At 44.5% G+C, this 21,269-nt stretch overlaps 11 non-coding genes and 2 pseudogenes across 11 annotated transcripts; all 13 read right to left on the bottom strand.

The window, feature by feature from the left end:
• Positions 1-1,103: 1,103 nt before the first annotated feature.
• Positions 1,104-1,294, bottom strand: LOC141242287 (U2 spliceosomal RNA). Its single transcript, XR_012306893.1, has one exon. It is a non-coding gene; the product is annotated as a U2 spliceosomal RNA (small nuclear RNA).
• Positions 1,295-2,409: 1,115 nt separating this feature from the next.
• On the bottom strand, positions 2,410-2,591 carry LOC141242230 (U2 spliceosomal RNA). Its single transcript, XR_012306871.1, has one exon. It is a non-coding gene; the product is annotated as a U2 spliceosomal RNA (small nuclear RNA).
• A 5,993-nt stretch (positions 2,592-8,584) lies between these two features.
• LOC141242286 (U2 spliceosomal RNA) lies at positions 8,585-8,775 on the bottom strand. The gene has a single exon (XR_012306892.1). It is a non-coding gene; the product is annotated as a U2 spliceosomal RNA (small nuclear RNA).
• A 1,115-nt stretch (positions 8,776-9,890) lies between these two features.
• LOC141242285 (U2 spliceosomal RNA) lies at positions 9,891-10,081 on the bottom strand. The gene has a single exon (XR_012306891.1). It is a non-coding gene; the product is annotated as a U2 spliceosomal RNA (small nuclear RNA).
• Positions 10,082-11,196: 1,115 nt separating this feature from the next.
• LOC141242284 (U2 spliceosomal RNA) lies at positions 11,197-11,387 on the bottom strand. The gene has a single exon (XR_012306890.1). It is a non-coding gene; the product is annotated as a U2 spliceosomal RNA (small nuclear RNA).
• A 1,115-nt stretch (positions 11,388-12,502) lies between these two features.
• On the bottom strand, positions 12,503-12,693 carry LOC141242173 (U2 spliceosomal RNA). Its single transcript, XR_012306819.1, has one exon. It is a non-coding gene; the product is annotated as a U2 spliceosomal RNA (small nuclear RNA).
• A 1,115-nt stretch (positions 12,694-13,808) lies between these two features.
• On the bottom strand, positions 13,809-13,999 carry LOC141242283 (U2 spliceosomal RNA). Its single transcript, XR_012306889.1, has one exon. It is a non-coding gene; the product is annotated as a U2 spliceosomal RNA (small nuclear RNA).
• Positions 14,000-15,114: 1,115 nt separating this feature from the next.
• Positions 15,115-15,305, bottom strand: LOC141242282 (U2 spliceosomal RNA). The gene has a single exon (XR_012306888.1). It is a non-coding gene; the product is annotated as a U2 spliceosomal RNA (small nuclear RNA).
• A 1,115-nt stretch (positions 15,306-16,420) lies between these two features.
• LOC141242281 (U2 spliceosomal RNA) lies at positions 16,421-16,611 on the bottom strand. Its single transcript, XR_012306887.1, has one exon. It is a non-coding gene; the product is annotated as a U2 spliceosomal RNA (small nuclear RNA).
• A 1,115-nt stretch (positions 16,612-17,726) lies between these two features.
• LOC141242202 (U2 spliceosomal RNA) lies at positions 17,727-17,908 on the bottom strand. The gene has a single exon (XR_012306846.1). It is a non-coding gene; the product is annotated as a U2 spliceosomal RNA (small nuclear RNA).
• A 524-nt stretch (positions 17,909-18,432) lies between these two features.
• Positions 18,433-18,548, bottom strand: LOC141242258 (U2 spliceosomal RNA; annotated as a pseudogene).
• Positions 18,549-19,663: 1,115 nt separating this feature from the next.
• LOC141242187 (U2 spliceosomal RNA) lies at positions 19,664-19,845 on the bottom strand. The gene has a single exon (XR_012306832.1). It is a non-coding gene; the product is annotated as a U2 spliceosomal RNA (small nuclear RNA).
• Positions 19,846-20,369: 524 nt separating this feature from the next.
• LOC141242242 (U2 spliceosomal RNA) lies at positions 20,370-20,485 on the bottom strand (annotated as a pseudogene).
• Between the last annotated feature and the right edge of the window lie 784 nt (positions 20,486-21,269).

Here is a 21,269-nt window from a genome sequence, read left to right as displayed (position 1 = left end):
TTTCAAACTACGGAGCCACCCAAGGATCCTGAAAAGTCCATTTGTGGAGATGAGCTCCTGGACTCCCGTTAAGAAGACATGTTGTCAACCTCTAGATCCCTTACATGCCTGCACTTTTCGGCTTGCTGCTGCTGCAATCCACGCGTTTTAGATCTGCATAACTCCACCTCTTTAAACACAGCACCTTCACCCCCTGCTGTTCCCACCCGCCTCAACACCGTTGGAAGGGAGGAGAACCAATTAAGGCGGGGGGTGGGGTGGAACGAGCAGCTGTCTACCCTTAGCAGGAGGGCTCCTGATTACATACCTCTCCTGCTGCTGCTGCTGCTGGCTGTCCAGCAGCAGACTGAAGGTGGCTGCTGCTGTGCACAGGTATATAAAGGCTCAGAGCCTATTATGACACGCGCAGCCAGCGTTCCATTGCCACATTCCATCTACTGCAGGCAGGATACCTGGCTGGCTGAATGTCGCTGAGAAGCTCACAGAGACCGCCATAAGCAACAGTTTAACAGAATGCCACAGACTAATCAACCAAACTTTTTGGGTTGGGTTCTCTTTTATAGTCTGCAGGCATTAAATGAAAGAAGTCAGTGTTCCAGCAGAAGGAGACAACGTTTCAGAAAAGGCATTGTAGCAAACCAAAAAAGAAATTTTAAGCGCAGCAGAGTAACCAGCGCACATACCTGTTAGCTCAGGTGAGTTTAAAAGGCTGCTGTTGATAACAAGGGCATTTGCTAAATAGATGGTGTGTGTGCAACAATATACTGAAAGGTCAATTATATTGTGCAGCTTATCTCACCACCTGTAGTTATTTAGGTGAAAGCTCCAAAATGCTTGCCTAATATGTCTGTTTATCCAAAAGGAAGTAAAAAGGGAGAGCTAGAAAGATAGCATTGCATCACATTACATGGCAATGCAATGCACAGTTGCTGAAGTTGAACCAAAATGAGCTTGTAATCTGGCTTCTGCAACTTTGAACATGAAAAATCCAATGAGGAGAAGAAAAGCAAAGCCAAAGAGTCCATCCCCAAATCCGACAAACAAGCAAAATGAACAAAAAACATTGAATTCAATTCTTTCTGATTTTAGAAACTGCATTAAAGAAGGGGTGCACCGGTCCTGGAGATACTGCAATACCAGGTCAATGCGTGGAGTGGACAGAGCAAGCTCTTTTTCCATCTCCCTGTTCTAAAAATCCATTTAATATATGGTCCCCAGATAGGGGACGTATCAGATATTAAACTGATAAGAACAGATACTACACTTGATCTTAGCCAAAAGGCCGAGAAGCGATAACCAGAATTGGTTTCAAACTACGGAGCCACCCAAGGATCCTGAAAAGTCCATTTGTGGAGATGAGCTCCTGGACTCCCGTTAAGAAGACATGTTGTCAACCTCTAGATCCCTTACATGCCTGCACTTTTCGGCTTGCTGCTGCTGCAATCCACGCGTTTTAGATCTGCATAACTCCACCTCTTTAAACACAGCACCTTCACCCCCTGCTGTTCCCACCCGCCTCAACACCGTTGGAAGGGAGGAGAACCAATTAAGGCGGGGGGTGGGGTGGAACGAGCAGCTGGCTACCCTTAGCAGGAGGGCTCCTGATTACATACCTCTCCTGCTGCTGCTGCTGCTGGCTGTCCAGCAGCAGACTGAAGGTGGCTGCTGCTGTGCACAGGTATATAAAGGCTCAGAGCCTATTATGACACGCGCAGCCAGCGTTCCATTGCCACATTCCATCTACTGCAGGCAGGATACCTGGCTGGCTGAATGTCGCTGAGAAGCTCACAGAGACCGCCATAAGCAACAGTTTAACAGAATGCCACATACTAATCAACCAAACTTTTTGGGTTGGGTTCTCTTTTATAGTCTGCAGGCATTAAATGAAAGAAGTCAGTGTTCCAGCAGAAGGAGACAACGTTTCAGAAAAGGCATTGTAGCAAACCAAAAAAGAAATTTTAAGCGCAGCAGAGTAACCAGCGCACATACCTGTTAGCTCAGGTGAGTTTAAAAGGCTGCTGTTGATAACAAGGGCATTTGCTAAATAGATGGTGTGTGTGCAACAATATACTGAAAGGTCAATTATATTGTGCAGCTTATCTCACCACCTGTAGTTATTTAGGTGAAAGCTCCAAAATGCTTGCCTAATATGTCTGTTTATCCAAAAGGAAGTAAAAAGGGAGAGCTAGAAAGATAGCATTGCATCACATTACATGGCAATGCAATGCACAGTTGCTGAAGTTGAACCAAAATGAGCTTGTAATCTGGCTTCTGCAACTTTGAACATGAAAAATCCAATGAGGAGAAGAAAAGCAAAGCCAAAGAGTCCATCCCCAAATCCGACAAACAAGCAAAATGAACAAAAAACATTGAATTCAATTCTTTCTGATTTTAGAAACTGCATTAAAGAAGGGGTGCACCGGTCCTGGAGATACTGCAATACCAGGTCAATGCGTGGAGTGGACAGAGCAAGCTCTTTTTCCATCTCCCTGTTCTAAAAATCCATTTAATATATGGTCCCCAGATAGGGGACGTATCAGATATTAATCTGATAAGAACAGATTTTTTTCTTTTTCATTTTGTTCTTATATTTCAGTTGTTATTTCTCTTCTAATATTTCTCTTGCCTTATAATCTGTTCATGCTACAAGGTTCCACAGATGAAAGTTCCATAGACTCTTGGCTCTTTTTTTCCCAATTCTCTTCAGATCTAACAGGTAATAAATATATATTTCACTTAGTGCTAATTTTATGCATTCACTTTCACTTATAAAATCTCTTTTAAAAAGCAATATGTTTCGGACTTTCCATAGCGCATTCTTTATTCCATTTATCATTATCCAAATGACTCTTTCTTTTTCTTTTGATTGACATGTAAAATTTCCATATAAAACTACTTCGTGATTTAAAAACTTAAGACCAGTAACAAACTTTAAGAGACTTCCAACTTCTTTCCAGACATTTTGGGCATAAAAACAGTTCCAAAAGGTGTGTAAAACTGTTTCCTCTCTAACACAGCCTGTTCTAGGGCATCTTGCAGTATTGCACAATCCCCTTCTGTGTTGAAAAAATCTAACAGGAACACATTCTTGCACTATTGCCCATGCCAAGTCTTTATATTCATTTGTTAGATAAGGTGCATAAGTCATTCTCCAAATTCTTCCACTTTTAGTGTATGTAAAGTTTGCCACTGCTGTCATCGTTTCTTTTCTCTTTGTCTCTAGAGCCAGTCTTCTTGAATTTGACAGCATCTCCACATCTACTTCAGGTAAGTTATAAAGTCTAATTGTTTTTTCTAGTAAGACATATTGTTTTGGCGGTGTAATTAGGACAGGAGAATTTGGGGGCAATGTTATCCACTTTCTTTTCCTAAAGATATCTCCAGCTGCATATCTTAAGTAGAAAGACCAATGAGTTCTTAGATTGGTCATTTTGAAGCAAAAACTAAAGAACTTTAGGTACAAAAATTTTTTGATATTTGGGATATTCTTTCCACCATATTTATGCTGCTTGTACATTGTCTCTCTTCGAACCTTCTCCATTTTTGATCCCCACAGAAAAAGAAAAATTTGTCTCTGGAGAAACTTTACTGTGTTCTCATTCGGGGGGTACACCATACTTAAAAACAACATTATCGGCAACAACAAAGACTTAATGATCAAGTTTTTACCTTCCATTGATAATTTTCTGAGTTTCCATAAACTTATCTTCTTTTGCATTTTCTCCTTCACCAACTGCCAACTTTCTTCTCCATCATTCTTTTTTGTAAACACAACACCTAAAATTTTGATCTTATCACTTCTTATTTTAAGTTGAGGAATCTGCGCATCTGACCAATCACCGAATCCAAGACATTCGCTCTTCTCCAAGTTCAGTTTGAAGGCAGATGCTAAACAGAAAAAATCAGTAGTTCTTACTGCTCTTCTCAGCGATTGTTCTGAGTCGCACAGGATCGTGATGTCATCCATGTACCCCAGTGACTTAGTACTTAGTCCATTTCCACCTGGTATGGGTACACCTTTCACCATCTTATCTTTCCTCAACATTGCCAGTAGAGGCTCGATTGCGCAGATAAAGAGCAGAGGCGAAAGTGGGCATCCTTGTTTGACGCCCGACTTTAGAACAACTTCTGAAGATAAAAAACCATTAATTAAAATCCTGCTAAAACTTCCATCATATAAAAGTGCAATGTGCTTAATAAAAACATCCGGGAATTTCATTTTCTTTAACACAGAATACAGGTACTTATGAGAGACTCTGTCGTACGCTTTCTGGAAATCAAGGGACAGAAGAGCTAGCTTTTGCTTCCTCTCTTGCTGATACCAAATTGCGTCCCGTATAATATTCAAGTTTTCTGCAATTGTATGACCAGGCACACCACATACCTGATCAGGATGCACGACCTTCTCTATCACCTTCTTCATTCTGTTCACCATGATTTTTGCCATAATTTTATAATCTACGTTGAGTAACGTGATTGGTCTCCAGTTCTCTAGATTAGTCTTATCTCCTTTTTTAAAAAGCAGGGTGACCACACCACTTCTCCAAGATTCAGGCAATTTGTCACATAAAAAGACAGCTTTAAAAATCTCAAACAGGTCGTCTTTTAAAATCTCCCAAAAAGTAAGATAAAATTCAATTTGTAGTCCGTCAGTACCCGGTGTTTTTCCTCTAGAAAAGCTTTTGATTGCACTTAGCAGTTCTTCTTCACAGATATCTTCAATCAACAACTCTTGATCTTGCTTTTCAAGGTGATTCTGCAATGAATTAAGAGCATCAGGTAAAAAATCAGCGTCAATTTTCTTTTCGCTAAAAAGATTTTGATAAAAAGTTTGCGCTTTGTCCAACAGTCCATCTTTAGTTGTTTCACCATCAAGTTCTTTAATTAATTCTTTGCGTTCTAAAGATTTTTTGAAAAAGAACCTGGAACATGTTTCATTTTTTTCCATATGTTCTACCTTGGCGTTGAAAATTATTTCTTTGCCTTTCTGTTCAATTGCTTTTTTAATGTCTTCTTTGACTTGTAAAATAACATCCTCCATATCTATCCCTGCATTTCTGAGTTTGTAACCTGTTTGCAGTTTTGTATTCAGGTCTTTAAACCATTTCTGATTCTGTCTGGCCTTCCTTTTGCCAGCTAAGAGAAAAAAATGTCTAATTTGAGACTTCACATACTCCCACCATTCTAGAATTCTTTTGTAATAATGTTTTTTCCCCTGTAGTTTTTTATAAAATTTCAAAAATTCCTCTTTTATACTTTCATCTTTCAGCAGCAGAGTGTTCAACTTCCAGACACCTCGCCCTTTCTCTAGACTGGGCAATTCCAAGTGAGTAATTAACGTTTTGTGGTCAGAAAAGATGTTACCTGTTAGATCCACTTTATTCACTTTAAAACTCTGTGATGTCAGAACAAAGTCAATTCTTGATTTTAGAAGATTGTTCTCCCAAGTGTATCCTGGTTCAGAGGTATTCTTTACTCTCCAGACATCATTCAGGCAAGTATCGTCGATTAGATTTTTTAACTGCATCTCAGTTTTGTCTTTCCTTCTAGTACCTGATGTCCTATTTTCATCAGACCGGATACAATTGAAGTCACCGCCAACCACAGTTGGTGTAGGACCAGGTATAAAGAGTTTGATGATATCTAATAAACTGGATCTTTCCTCTTTAATCGGAGATGCATAAACATTAATCAGCTTGAACTCGGATCCACAGTAACTCACATTAACAACTAGTGCACGTCCAGGTTCAACTTCAGTGAACGAGGTAACCTTAAAGTCTTTGTTTTTAAACAGGACGCCAACACCAGTAGCACGCGATCCATTTTCACCGGACCAGATGGAAGGTCCGTTCGCCCAATCTTCCCTTAGTTTGTTATAGTTAGGGTCATGGTCAATGCCGCATTCTTGAAGTAAAAAAATATCAGCATCTAAAGTCATCAGGTAAGAAAATAAAGCAGCTCTCTTGACAGAGCCCTTTAAACTCCTCACATTTAGTGAGGCAATTTTGAGTGTAGCCATAAATCATTTAAACAGAGCTTGAGTCCGTATCTGACATGAATCCGACCGGGGTAGAGGGACCCGCAGAAACGTCCGTGTCTGAGAATTCCTCGATGTTCACCGGATCAGATGGGTTTACAGGTTTAGGAACTGAGATGATCGGTTTAGGTGAGTAATTAGGGAGGACTATTTTCAAACGCCCAGCAGGTCTTTTGCTGGCGCTCTCTCCCTTAAACAAACTCGACTTCTCCTTTTTCCTTTTCCTCAAAACCTCCACGTCAATGTTAATCTCCTCCTCCTCCTCCTCACCACCAGCCTCCTTAGAAGACTCCTCTCCCATCTCCACTTCAGACTCAGCTGGATTCTCCTCCACCACATGACCATCTGGACTCTCCGACCAATCCTTGAGAACAATGCTATCCCCAGGCGGGTCCCCAGCAGTGTCCTTGGGCGGATCCCCAGAAGGGTTCCCGGGAGGGTCCTTGGATTTGTCTGTTTGTTCTTCAGGACTGGACCGCTTCGGAGGGGCTCCCCCCCGAGCTGCATCTGCATAGCTGAAGGTCTTTTTTCTCAACGGACAATCCCGAAAAGAGTGCCCAGGGATACGGCAGATATTACAGATCATCTGATTTGGGCAGTTCAGAGTGACATGTCCTTTTTGATAGCACTTCTTGCAAAGAGCGTTCTCCTCCTTGCAGCTCTCAAAGGAATGCCCAAAGTCCATACATTTTCTGCAGAAGATAGGCATCCCTGGATAGAAGAGTCTTCCTCTCTCTCTGCCAATCAGGAAGCTCTGAGGCGGATGAATGAGTCCACCAATTCCCAAACCTTCTCTCAGCTTCACGATGAACTTGTATTTTCCGGTCCACAACCTCTCAGAGTTCATGATTTTGTGAGAAAAGTGGACCTCAGAGCAATAGTTATGCAGAAACGCAGCCACATCCTTTTCAGAGACATGCGGATTGCTCATATGAACCCCCACAGACTTCTCTTCTGCCAGGCAGAGGGTCACAAAACACAGTCCTTTAAGATCTTCCTCCTGAAGTCTCAGCTTGATCTGATGGTAAAAATTCTGAGATGCCACTTCAGAGGTCAGGGTAAGCACAAAGCGTCCAGGAGCATCTTGAAGTGCCAGAATGTTCTCCCTTTTCACCTGCAGGATCTCAAGCAGGACCTTCCTCACGAAGAAAGACAGGGAGAACTTGTCACGGGCTCGCTCTTCAACTTCAATCTTGAAAGAGTTCTTGATCTTCAAGTCGCCAGCTCCAGCAGAACGGAGAGTAGCCGATGTCGCCATCGCCATATTCAGATAAGTCGATCGCCTTCTTGGTTCTCTTCAGCACGCACACCCCCTATAGCAGCAGGAGGCTTAAGACAGTAGAACTGCCGATGCCTCAAGGCCGAGGATGCGATAGGCTTTGGAGTCTTCCAGCAACAACACTTGGTCGTAGCCAAAAGGCCGAGAAGCGATAACCAGAATTGGTTTCAAACTACGGAGCCACCCAAGGATCCTAAAAAGTCCATTTGTGGAGATGAGCTCCTGGACTCCCGTTAAGAAGACATGTTGTCAACCTCTAGATCCCTTACATGCCTGCACTTTTCGGCTTGCTGCTGCTGCAATCCACGCGTTTTAGATCTGCATAACTCCACCTCTTTAAACACAGCACCTTCACCCCCTGCTGTTCCCACCCGACTCAACACCGTTGGAAGGGAGGAGAACCAATTAAGGCGGGGGGTGGGGTGGAACGAGCAGCTGTCTACCCTTAGCAGGAGGGCTCCTGATTACATACCTCTCCTGCTGCTGCTGCTGCTGGCTGTCCAGCAGCAGACTGAAGGTGGCTGCTGCTGTGCACAGGTATATAAAGGCTCAGAGCCTATTATGACACGCGCAGCCAGCGTTCCATTGCCACATTCCATCTACTGCAGGCAGGATACCTGGCTGGCTGAATGTCGCTGAGAAGGTCACAGAGACCGCCATAAGCAACAGTTTAACAGAATGCCACAGACTAATCAACCAAACTTTTTGGGTTGGGTTCTCTTTTATAGTCTGCAGGCATTAAATGAAAGAAGTCAGTGTTCCAGCAGAAGGAGACAACGTTTCAGAAAAGGCATTGTAGCAAACCAAAAAAGAAATTTTAAGCGCAGCAGAGTAACCAGCGCACATACCTGTTAGCTCAGGTGAGTTTAAAAGGCTGCTGTTGATAACAAGGGCATTTGCTAAATAGATGGTGTGTGTGCAACAATATACTGAAAGGTCAGTTATATTGTGCAGCTTATCTCACCACCTGTAGTTATTTAGGTGAAAGCTCCAAAATGCTTGCCTAATATGTCTGTTTATCCAAAAGGAAGTAAAAAGGGAGAGCTAGAAAGATAGCATTGCATCACATTACATGGCAATGCAATGCACAGTTGCTGAAGTTGAACCAAAATGAGCTTGTAATCTGGCTTCTGCAACTTTGAACATGAAAAATCCAATGAGGAGAAGAAAAGCAAAGCCAAAGAGTCCATCCCCAAATCCGACAAACAAGCAAAATGAACAAAAAACATTGAATTCAATTCTTTCTGATTTTAGAAACTGCATTAAAGAAGGGGTGCACCGGTCCTGGAGATACTGCAATACCAGGTCAATGCGTGGAGTGGACAGAGCAAGCTCTTTTTCCATCTCCCTGTTCTAAAAATCCATTTAATATATGGTCCCCAGATAGGGGACGTATCAGATATTAAACTGATAAGAACAGATACTACACTTGATCTTAGCCAAAAGGCCGAGAAGCGATAACCAGAATTGGTTTCAAACTACGGAGCCACCCAAGGATCCTGAAAAGTCCATTTGTGGAGATGAGCTCCTGGACTCCCGTTAAGAAGACATGTTGTCAACCTCTAGATCCCTTACATGCCTGCACTTTTCGGCTTGCTGCTGCTGCAATCCACGCGTTTTAGATCTGCATAACTCCACCTCTTTAAACACAGCACCTTCACCCCCTGCTGTTCCCACCCGCCTCAACACCGTTGGAAGGGAGGAGAACCAATTAAGGCGGGGGGTGGGGTGGAACGAGCAGCTGTCTACCCTTAGCAGGAGGGCTCCTGATTACATACCTCTCCTGCTGCTGCTGCTGCTGGCTGTCCAGCAGCAGACTGAAGGTGGCTGCTGCTGTGCACAGGTATATAAAGGCTCAGAGCCTATTATGACACGCGCAGCCAGCGTTCCATTGCCACATTCCATCTACTGCAGGCAGGATACCTGGCTGGCTGAATGTCGCTGAGAAGCTCACAGAGACCGCCATAAGCAACAGTTTAACAGAATGCCACATACTAATCAACCAAACTTTTTGGGTTGGGTTCTCTTTTATAGTCTGCAGGCATTAAATGAAAGAAGTCAGTGTTCCAGCAGAAGGAGACAACGTTTCAGAAAAGGCATTGTAGCAAACCAAAAAAGAAATTTTAAGCGCAGCAGAGTAACCAGCGCACATACCTGTTAGCTCAGGTGAGTTTAAAAGGCTGCTGTTGATAACAAGGGCATTTGCTAAATAGATGGTGTGTGTGCAACAATATACTGAAAGGTCAATTATATTGTGCAGCTTATCTCACCACCTGTAGTTATTTAGGTGAAAGCTCCAAAATGCTTGCCTAATATGTCTGTTTATCCAAAAGGAAGTAAAAAGGGAGAGCTAGAAAGATAGCATTGCATCACATTACATGGCAATGCAATGCACAGTTGCTGAAGTTGAACCAAAATGAGCTTGTAATCTGGCTTCTGCAACTTTGAACATGAAAAATCCAATGAGGAGAAGAAAAGCAAAGCCAAAGAGTCCATCCCCAAATCCGACAAACAAGCAAAATGAACAAAAAACATTGAATTCAATTCTTTCTGATTTTAGAAACTGCATTAAAGAAGGGGTGCACCGGTCCTGGAGATACTGCAATACCAGGTCAATGCGTGGAGTGGACAGAGCAAGCTCTTTTTCCATCTCCCTGTTCTAAAAATCCATTTAATATATGGTCCCCAGATAGGGGACGTATCAGATATTAAACTGATAAGAACAGATACTACACTTGATCTTAGCCAAAAGGCCGAGAAGCGATAACCAGAATTGGTTTCAAACTACGGAGCCACCCAAGGATCCTGAAAAGTCCATTTGTGGAGATGAGCTCCTGGACTCCCGTTAAGAAGACATGTTGTCAACCTCTAGATCCCTTACATGCCTGCACTTTTCGGCTTGCTGCTGCTGCAATCCACGCGTTTTAGATCTGCATAACTCCACCTCTTTAAACACAGCACCTTCACCCCCTGCTGTTCCCACCCGCCTCAACACCGTTGGAAGGGAGGAGAACCAATTAAGGCGGGGGGTGGGGTGGAACGAGCAGCTGTCTACCCTTAGCAGGAGGGCTCCTGATTACATACCTCTCCTGCTGCTGCTGCTGCTGGCTGTCCAGCAGCAGACTGAAGGTGGCTGCTGCTGTGCACAGGTATATAAAGGCTCAGAGCCTATTATGACACGCGCAGCCAGCGTTCCATTGCCACATTCCATCTACTGCAGGCAGGATACCTGGCTGGCTGAATGTCGCTGAGAAGCTCACAGAGACCGCCATAAGCAACAGTTTAACAGAATGCCACAGACTAATCAACCAAACTTTTTGGGTTGGGTTCTCTTTTATAGTCTGCAGGCATTAAATGAAAGAAGTCAGTGTTCCAGCAGAAGGAGACAACGTTTCAGAAAAGGCATTGTAGCAAACCAAAAAAGAAATTTTAAGCGCAGCAGAGTAACCAGCGCACATACCTGTTAGCTCAGGTGAGTTTAAAAGGCTGCTGTTGATAACAAGGGCATTTGCTAAATAGATGGTGTGTGTGCAACAATATACTGAAAGGTCAATTATATTGTGCAGCTTATCTCACCACCTGTAGTTATTTAGGTGAAAGCTCCAAAATGCTTGCCTAATATGTCTGTTTATCCAAAAGGAAGTAAAAAGGGAGAGCTAGAAAGATAGCATTGCATCACATTACATGGCAATGCAATGCACAGTTGCTGAAGTTGAACCAAAATGAGCTTGTAATCTGGCTTCTGCAACTTTGAACATGAAAAATCCAATGAGGAGAAGAAAAGCAAAGCCAAAGAGTCCATCCCCAAATCCGACAAACAAGCAAAATGAACAAAAAACATTGAATTCAATTCTTTCTGATTTTAGAAACTGCATTAAAGAAGGGGTGCACCGGTCCTGGAGATACTGCAATACCAGGTCAATGCGTGGAGTGGACAGAGCAAGCTCTTTTTCCATCTCCCTGTTCTAAAAATCCATTTAATATATGGTCCCCAGATAGGGGACGTATCAGATATTAAACTGATAAGAACAGATACTACACTTGATCTTAGCCAAAAGGCCGAGAAGCGATAACCAGAATTGGTTTCAAACTACGGAGCCACCCAAGGATCCTGAAAAGTCCATTTGTGGAGATGAGCTCCTGGACTCCCGTTAAGAAGACATGTTGTCAACCTCTAGATCCCTTACATGCCTGCACTTTTCGGCTTGCTGCTGCTGCAATCCACGCGTTTTAGATCTGCATAACTCCACCTCTTTAAACACAGCACCTTCACCCCCTGCTGTTCCCACCCGCCTCAACACCGTTGGAAGGGAGGAGAACCAATTAAGGCGGGGGGTGGGGTGGAACGAGCAGCTGTCTACCCTTAGCAGGAGGGCTCCTGATTACATACCTCTCCTGCTGCTGCTGCTGCTGGCTGTCCAGCAGCAGACTGAAGGTGGCTGCTGCTGTGCACAGGTATATAAAGGCTCAGAGCCTATTATGACACGCGCAGCCAGCGTTCCATTGCCACATTCCATCTACTGCAGGCAGGATACCTGGCTGGCTGAATGTCGCTGAGAAGCTCACAGAGACCGCCATAAGCAACAGTTTAACAGAATGCCACAGACTAATCAACCAAACTTTTTGGGTTGGGTTCTCTTTTATAGTCTGCAGGCATTAAATGAAAGAAGTCAGTGTTCCAGCAGAAGGAGATAACGTTTCAGAAAAGGCATTGTAGCAAACCAAAAAAGAAATTTTAAGCGCAGCAGAGTAACCAGCGCACATACCTGTTAGCTCAGGTGAGTTTAAAAGGCTGCTGTTGATAACAAGGGCATTTGCTAAATAGATGGTGTGTGTGCAACAATATACTGAAAGGTCAATTATATTGTGCAGCTTATCTCACCACCTGTAGTTATTTAGGTGAAAGCTCCAAAATGCTTGCCTAATATGTCTGTTTATCCAAAAGGAAGTAAAAAGGGAGAGCTAGAAAGATAGCATTGCATCACATTACATGGCAATGCAATGCACAGTTGCTGAAGTTGAACCAAAATGAGCTTGTAATCTGGCTTCTGCAACTTTGAACATGAAAAATCCAATGAGGAGAAGAAAAGCAAAGCCAAAGAGTCCATCCCCAAATCCGACAAACAAGCAAAATGAACAAAAAACATTGAATTCAATTCTTTCTGATTTTAGAAACTGCATTAAAGAAGGGGTGCACCGGTCCTGGAGATACTGCAATACCAGGTCAATGCGTGGAGTGGACAGAGCAAGCTCTTTTTCCATCTCCCTGTTCTAAAAATCCATTTAATATATGGTCCTCAGATAGGGGACGTATCAGATATTAAACTGATAAGAACAGATACTACACTTGATCTTAGCCAAAAGGCCGAGAAGCGATAACCAGAATTGGTTTCAAACTACGGAGCCACCCAAGGATCCTGAAAAGTCCATTTGTGGAGATGAGCTCCTGGACTCCCGTTAAGAAGACATGTTGTCAACCTCTAGATCCCTTACATGCCTGCACTTTTCGGCTTGCTGCTGCTGCAATCCACGCGTTTTAGATCTGCATAACTCCACCTCTTTAAACACAGCACCTTCACCCCCTGCTGTTCCCACCCGCCTCAACACCGTTGGAAGGGAGGAGAACCAATTAAGGCGGGGGGTGGGGTGGAACGAGCAGCTGTCTACCCTTAGCAGGAGGGCTCCTGATTACATACCTCTCCTGCTGCTGCTGCTGCTGGCTGTTCAGCAGCAGACTGAAGGTGGCTGCTGCTGTGCACAGGTATATAAAGGCTCAGAGCCTATTATGACACGCGCAGCCAGCGTTCCATTGCCACATTCCATCTACTGCAGGCAGGATACCTGGCTGGCTGAATGTCGCTGAGAAGCTCACAGAGACCGCCATAAGCAACAGTTTAACAGAATGCCACAGACTAATCAACCAAACTTTTTGGGTTGGGTTCTCTTTTATAGTCTGCAGGCATTAAATGAAAGAAGTCAGTGTTCCAGCAGAAGGAGACAACGTTTCAGAAAAGGCATTGTAGCAAACCAAAAAAGAAATTTTAAGCGCAGCAGAGTAACCAGCGCACATACCTGTTAGCTCAGGTGAGTTTAAAAGGCTGCTGTTGATAACAAGGGCATTTGCTAAATAGATGGTGTGTGTGCAACAATATACTGAAAGGTCAATTATATTGTGCAGCTTATCTCACCACCTGTAGTTATTTAGGTGAAAGCTCCAAAATGCTTGCCTAATATGTCTGTTTATCCAAAAGGAAGTAAAAAGGGAGAGCTAGAAAGATAGCATTGCATCACATTACATGGCAATGCAATGCACAGTTGCTGAAGTTGAACCAAAATGAGCTTGTAATCTGGCTTCTGCAACTTTGAACATGAAAAATCCAATGAGGAGAAGAAAAGCAAAGCCAAAGAGTCCATCCCCAAATCCGACAAACAAGCAAAATGAACAAAAAACATTGAATTCAATTCTTTCTGATTTTAGAAACTGCATTAAAGAAGGGGTGCACCGGTCCTGGAGATACTGCAATACCAGGTCAATGCGTGGAGTGGACAGAGCAAGCTCTTTTTCCATCTCCCTGTTCTAAAAATCCATTTAATATATGGTCCCCAGATAGGGGACGTATCAGATATTAAACTGATAAGAACAGATACTACACTTGATCTTAGCCAAAAGGCCGAGAAGCGATAACCAGAATTGGTTTCAAACTACGGAGCCACCCAAGGATCCTGAAAAGTCCATTTGTGGAGATGAGCTCCTGGACTCCCGTTAAGAAGACATGTTGTCAACCTCTAGATCCCTTACATGCCTGCACTTTTCGGCTTGCTGCTGCTGCAATCCACGCGTTTTAGATCTGCATAACTCTACCTCTTTAAACACAGCACCTTCACCCCCTGCTGTTCCCACCCGCCTCAACACCGTTGGAAGGGAGGAGAACCAATTAAGGCGGGGGGTGGGGTGGAACGAGCAGCTGTCTACCCTTAGCAGGAGGGCTCCTGATTACATACCTCTCCTGCTGCTGCTGCTGCTGGCTGTCCAGCAGCAGACTGAAGGTGGCTGCTGCTGTGCACAGGTATATAAAGGCTCAGAGCCTATTATGACACGCGCAGCCAGCGTTCCATTGCCACATTCCATCTACTGCAGGCAGGATACCTGGCTGGCTGAATGTCGCTGAGAAGCTCACAGAGACCGCCATAAGCAACAGTTTAACAGAATGCCACAGACTAATCAACCAAACTTTTTGGGTTGGGTTCTCTTTTATAGTCTGCAGGCATTAAATGAAAGAAGTCAGTGTTCCAGCAGAAGGAGACAACGTTTCAGAAAAGGCATTGTAGCAAACCAATAAAGAAATTTTAAGCGCAGCAGAGTAACCAGCGCACATACCTGTTAGCTCAGGTGAGTTTAAAAGGCTGCTGTTGATAACAAGGGCATTTGCTAAATAGATGGTGTGTGTGCAACAATATACTGAAAGGTCAATTATATTGTGCAGCTTATCTCACCACCTGTAGTTATTTAGGTGAAAGCTCCAAAATGCTTGCCTAATATGTCTGTTTATCCAAAAGGAAGTAAAAAGGGAGAGCTAGAAAGATAGCATTGCATCACATTACATGGCAATGCAATGCACAGTTGCTGAAGTTGAACCAAAATGAGCTTGTAATCTGGCTTCTGCAACTTTGAACATGAAAAATCCAATGAGGAGAAGAAAAGCAAAGCCAAAGAGTCCATCCCCAAATCCGACAAACAAGCAAAATGAACAAAAAACATTGAATTCAATTCTTTCTGATTTTAGAAACTGCATTAAAGAAGGGGTGCACCGGTCCTGGAGATACTGCAATACCAGGTCAATGCGTGGAGTGGACAGAGCAAGCTCTTTTTCCATCTCCCTGTTCTAAAAATCCATTTAATATATGGTCCCCAGATAGGGGACGTATCAGATATTAAACTGATAAGAACAGATACTACACTTGATCTTAGCCAAAAGGCCGAGAAGCGATAACCAGAATTGGTTTCAAACTACGGAGCCACCCAAGGATCCTGAAAAGTCCATTTGTGGAGATGAGCTCCTGGACTCCCGTTAAGAAGACATGTTGTCAACCTCTAGATCCCTTACATGCCTGCACTTTTCGGCTTGCTGCTGCTGCAATCCACGCGTTTTAGATCTGCATAACTCCACCTCTTTAAACACAGCACCTTCACCCCCTGCTGTTCCCACCCGCCTCAACACCGTTGGAAGGGAGGAGAACCAATTAAGGCGGGGGGTGGGGTGGAACGAGCAGCTGTCTACCCTTAGCAGGAGGGCTCCTGATTACATACCTCTCCTGCTGCTGCTGCTGCTGGCTGTCCAGCAGCAGACTGAAGGTGGCTGCTGCTGTGCACAGGTATATAAAGGCTCAGAGCCTATTATGACACGCGCAGCCAGCGTTCCATTGCCACATTCCATCTACTGCAGGCAGGATACCTGGCTGGCTGAATGTCGCTGAGAAGCTCACAGAGACCGCCATAAGCAACAGTTTAACAGAATGCCACAGACTAATCAACCAAACTTTTTGGGTTGGGTTCTCTTTTATAGTCTGCAGGCATTAAATGAAAGAAGTCAGTGTTCCAGCAGAAGGAGACAACGTTTCAGAAAAGGCATTGTAGCAAACCAAAAAAGAAATTTTAAGCGCAGCAGAGTAACCAGCGCACATACCTGTTAGCTCAGGTGAGTTTAAAAGGCTGCTGTTGATAACAAGGGCATTTGCTAAATAGATGGTGTGTGTGCAACAATATACTGAAAGGTCAATTATATTGTGCAGCTTATCTCACCACCTGTAGTTATTTAGGTGAAAGCTCCAAAATGCTTGCCTAATATGTCTGTTTATCCAAAAGGAAGTAAAAAGGGAGAGCTAGAAAGATAGCATTGCATCACATTACATGGCAATGCAATGCACAGTTGCTGAAGTTGAACCAAAATGAGCTTGTAATCTGGCTTCTGCAACTTTGAACATGAAAAATCCAATGAGGAGAAGAAAAGCAAAGCCAAAGAGTCCATCCCCAAATCCGACAAACAAGCAAAATGAACAAAAAACATTGAATTCAATTCTTTCTGATTTTAGAAACTGCATTAAAGAAGGGGTGCACCGGTCCTGGAGATACTGCAATACCAGGTCAATGCGTGGAGTGGACAGAGCAAGCTCTTTTTCCATCTCCCTGTTCTAAAAATCCATTTAATATATGGTCCCCAGATAGGGGACGTATCAGATATTAAACTGATAAGAACAGATACTACACTTGATCTTAGCCAAAAGGCCGAGAAGCGATAACCAGAATTGGTTTCAAACTACGGAGCCACCCAAGGATCCTGAAAAGTCCATTTGTGGAGATGAGCTCCTGGACTCCCGTTAAGAAGACATGTTGTCAACCTCTAGATCCCTTACATGCCTGCACTTTTCGGCTTGCTGCTGCTGCAATCCACGCGTTTTAGATCTGCATAACTCCACCTCTTTAAACACAGCACCTTCACCCCCTGCTGTTCCCACCCGCCTCAACACCGTTGGAAGGGAGGAGAACCAATTAAGGCGGGGGGTGGGGTGGAACGAGCAGCTGTCTACCCTTAGCAGGAGGGCTCCTGATTACATACCTCTCCTGCTGCTGCTGCTGCTGGCTGTCCAGCAGCAGACTGAAGGTGGCTGCTGCTGTGCACAGGTATATAAAGGCTCAGAGCCTATTATGACACGCGCAGCCAGCGTTCCATTGCCACATTCCATCTACTGCAGGCAGGATACCTGGCTGGCTGAATGTCGCTGAGAAGCTCACAGAGACCGCCATAAGCAACAGTTTAACAGAATGCCACAGACTAATCAACCAAACTTTTTGGGTTGGGTTCTCTTTTATAGTCTGCAGGCATTAAATGAAAGAAGTCAGTGTTCCAGCAGAAGGAGACAACGTTTCAGAAAAGGCATTGTAGCAAACCAAAAAAGAAATTTTAAGCGCAGCAGAGTAACCAGCGCACATACCTGTTAGCTCAGGTGAGTTTAAAAGGCTGCTGTTGATAACAAGGGCATTTGCTAAATAGATGGTGTGTGTGCAACAATATACTGAAAGGTCAATTATATTGTGCAGCTTATCTCACCACCTGTAGTTATTTAGGTGAAAGCTCCAAAATGCTTGCCTAATATGTCTGTTTATCCAAAAGGAAGTAAAAAGGGAGAGCTAGAAAGATAGCATTGCATCACATTACATGGCAATGCAATGCACAGTTGCTGAAGTTGAACCAAAATGAGCTTGTAATCTGGCTTCTGCAACTTTGAACATGAAAAATCCAATGAGGAGAAGAAAAGCAAAGCCAAAGAGTCCATCCCCAAATCCAACAAACAAGCAAAATGAACAAAAAACATTGAATTCAATTCTTTCTGATTTTAGAAACTGCATTAAAGAAGGGGTGCACCGGTCCTGGAGATACTGCAATACCAGGTCAATGCGTGGAGTGGACAGAGCAAGCTCTTTTTCCATCTCCCTGTTCTAAAAATCCATTTAATATATGGTCCCCAGATAGGGGACGTATCAGATATTAAACTGATAAGAACAGATTTTTTTATTGAAGCTGCATCCAAGGCACTGAAAAATGTGACCGAAGTCACACCAAAACAGCGCACGAGGTGAGGATTCATGTGGACCCTTCCCGGAGGAGAGGGTTCCCAATAAACCATCCCCATCCCTCCGAGCCAGAAGGCCACAGCGAGGGTCAGGGATCTCCGATGCTCTCCCTAGCCGAAGCCGGAGAAGAGCCGTTTTCGTGCTCCCAGCTTCCATCTAGGCTGCCACCCTAGTGGAGCTGGAGCCTGTGTTGGTTTCTCAGCCCAAAGCTGACCGGACCTCCGACCGGGTTTATAAAAATTCCCCTTCCTAGCCCGGAGGCCAGGAATAGGGGGGGTTGCTCAGAAAGTATGATTGGCAAAGGTGCGGCGTGCTACGAAGCCAAGTCTTTCTGGGGTTCCCAGTCCCAGTAAGCTTGGACTCCCACCAGGGCGCCTACTCCTGGGGCACATTGCTCCAAAGCCCTCACACTTACCCAGCCTAGTGACTTCGATCCATGAGGGCCATGTTTTCCATCAGATAACTCTATGAGCCACCTGGCGTACTAACAAGTGCACCAAACCAGTGTGTAATATGCATCAATTTACTAGGGCAGCCCAAGGACAAAACTGCCTTTTCAAAAGATACTACACTTGATCTTAGCCAAAAGGCCGAGAAGCAATAACCAGAATTGGTTTCAAACTACGGAGCCACCCAAGGATCCTGAAAAGTCCATTTGTGGAGATGAGCTCCTGGACTCCCGTTAAGAAGACATGTTGTCAACCTCTAGATCCCTTACATGCCTGCACTTTTCGGCTTGCTGCTGCTGCAATCCACGCGTTTTAGATCTGCATAACTCCACCTCTTTAAACACAGCACCTTCACCCCCTGCTGTTCCCACCCACCTCAACACCGTTGGAAGGGAGGAGAACCAATTAAGGCGGGGGGTGGGGTGGAACGAGCAGCTGTCTACCCTTAGCAGGAGGGCTCCTGATTACATACCTCTCCTGCTGCTGCTGCTGCTGGCTGTCCAGCAGCAGACTGAAGGTGGCTGCTGCTGTGCACAGGTATATAAAGGCTCAGAGCCTATTATGACATGCGCAGCCAGCGTTCCATTGCCACATTCCATCTACTGCAGGCAGGATACCTGGCTGGCTGAATGTCGCTGAGAAGCTCACAGAGACCGCCATAAGCAACAGTTTAACAGAATGCCACAGACTAATCAACCAAACTTTTTGGGTTGGGTTCTCTTTTATAGTCTGCAGGCATTAAATGAAAGAAGTCAGTGTTCCAGCAGAAGGAGACAACGTTTCAGAAAAGGCATTGTAGCAAACCAAAAAAGAAATTTTAAGCGCAGCAGAGTAACCAGCGCACATACCTGTTAGCTCAGGTGAGTTTAAAAGGCTGCTGTTGATAACAAGGGCATTTGCTAAATAGATGGTGTGTGTGCAACAATATACTGAAAGGTCAATTATATTGTGCAGCTTATCTCACCACCTGTAGTTATTTAGGTGAAAGCTCCAAAATGCTTGCCTAATATGTCTGTTTATCCAAAAGGAAGTAAAAAGGGAGAGCTAGAAAGATAGCATTGCATCACATTACATGGCAATGCAATGCACAGTTGCTGAAGTTGAACCAAAATGAGCTTGTAATCTGCCTTCTGCAACTTTGAACATGAAAAATCCAATGAGGAGAAGAAAAGCAAAGCCAAAGAGTCCATCCCCAAATCCGACAAACAAGCAAAATGAACAAAAAACATTGAATTCAATTCTTTCTGATTTTAGAAACTGCATTAAAGAAGGGGTGCACCGGTCCTGGAGATACTGCAATACCAGGTCAATGCGTGGAGTGGACAGAGCAAGCTCTTTTTCCATCTCCCTGTTCTAAAAATCCATTTAATATATGGTCCCCAGATAGGGGACGTATCAGATATTAAACTGATAAGAACAGATTTTTTGATTGAAGCTGCATCCAAGGCACTGAAAAATGTGACCGAAGTCACACCAAAACAGCGCACGAGGTGAGGATTCATGTGGACCCTTCCCGGAGGAGAGGGTTCCCAATAAACCATCCCCATCCCTCCGAGCCAGAAGGCCACAGCGAGGGTCAGGGATCTCCGATGCTCTCCCTAGCCGAAGCCGGAGAAGAGCCGTTTTCGTGCTCCCAGCTTCCATCTAGGCTGCCACCCTAGTGGAGCTGGAGCCTGTGTTGGTTTCTCAGCCCAAAGCTGACCGGACCTCCGACCGGGTTTATAAAAATTCCCCTTCCTAGCCCGGAGGCCAGGAATAGGGGGGGTTGCTCAGAAAGTATGATTGGCAAAGGTGCGGCGTGCTACGAAGCCAAGTCTTTCTGGGGTTCCCAGTCCCAGTAAGCTTGGACTCCCACCAGGGCGCCTACTCCTGGGGCACATTGCTCCAAAGCCCTCACACTTACCCAGCCTAGTGACTTCGATCCTGGAGGGCCATGTTTTCCATCAGATAACTCTATGAGCCACCTGGCGTACTAACAAGTGCACCAAACCAGTGTGTAATATGCATCAATTTACTAGGGCAGCCCAAGGACAAAACTGCCTTTTCAAAAGATACTACACTTGATCTTAGCCAAAAGGCCGAGAAGCGATAACCAGAATTGGTTTCAAACTACGGAGCCACCCAAGGATCCTGAAAAGTCCATTTGTGGAGATGAGCTCCTGGACTCCCGTTAAGAAGACATGTTGTCAACCTCTAGATCCCTTACATGCCTGCACTTTTCGGCTTGCTGCTGCTGCAATCCACGCGTTTTAGATCTGCATAACTCCACCTCTTTAAACACAGCACCTTCACCCCCTGCTGTTCCCACCCGCCTCAACACCGTTGGAAGGGAGGAGAACCAATTAAGGCGGGGGGTGGGGTGGAACGAGCAGCTGTCTACCCTTAGCAGGAGGGCTCCTGATTACATACCTCTCCTGCTGCTGCTGCTGCTGGCTGTCCAGCAGCAGACTGAAGGTGGCTGCTGCTGTGCACAGGTATATAAAGGCTCAGAGCCTATTATGACACGCGCAGCCAGCGTTCCATTGCCACATTCCATCTACTGCAGGCAGGATACCTGGCTGGCTGAATGTCGCTGAGAAGCTCACAGAGACCGCCATAAGCAACAGTTTAACAGAATGCCACAGACTAATCAACCAAACTTTTTGGGTTGGGTTCTCTTTTATAGTCTGCAGGCATTAAATGAAAGAAGTCAGTGTTCCAGCAGAAGGAGACAACGTTTCAGAAAAGGCATTGTAGCAAACCAAAAAAGAAATTTTAAGCGCAGCAGAGTAACCAGCGCACATACCTGTTAGCTCAGGTGAGTTTAAAAGGCTGCTGTTGATAACAAGGGCATTTGCTAAATAGATGGTGTGTGTGCAACAATATACTGAAAGG

Source organism: Phyllobates terribilis, unplaced genomic scaffold (genome assembly GCF_046119375.1).
Source record: "Phyllobates terribilis strain yellow unplaced genomic scaffold, ASM4611937v1 Scaffold_1031__1_contigs__length_461108, whole genome shotgun sequence".
Classification (NCBI taxonomy): domain Eukaryota; kingdom Metazoa; phylum Chordata; class Amphibia; order Anura; family Dendrobatidae; genus Phyllobates; species Phyllobates terribilis.
The sequence above is the reverse complement of the archived record's forward strand: the minus strand, read 5'-3'. Positions and strand labels throughout refer to the sequence as shown.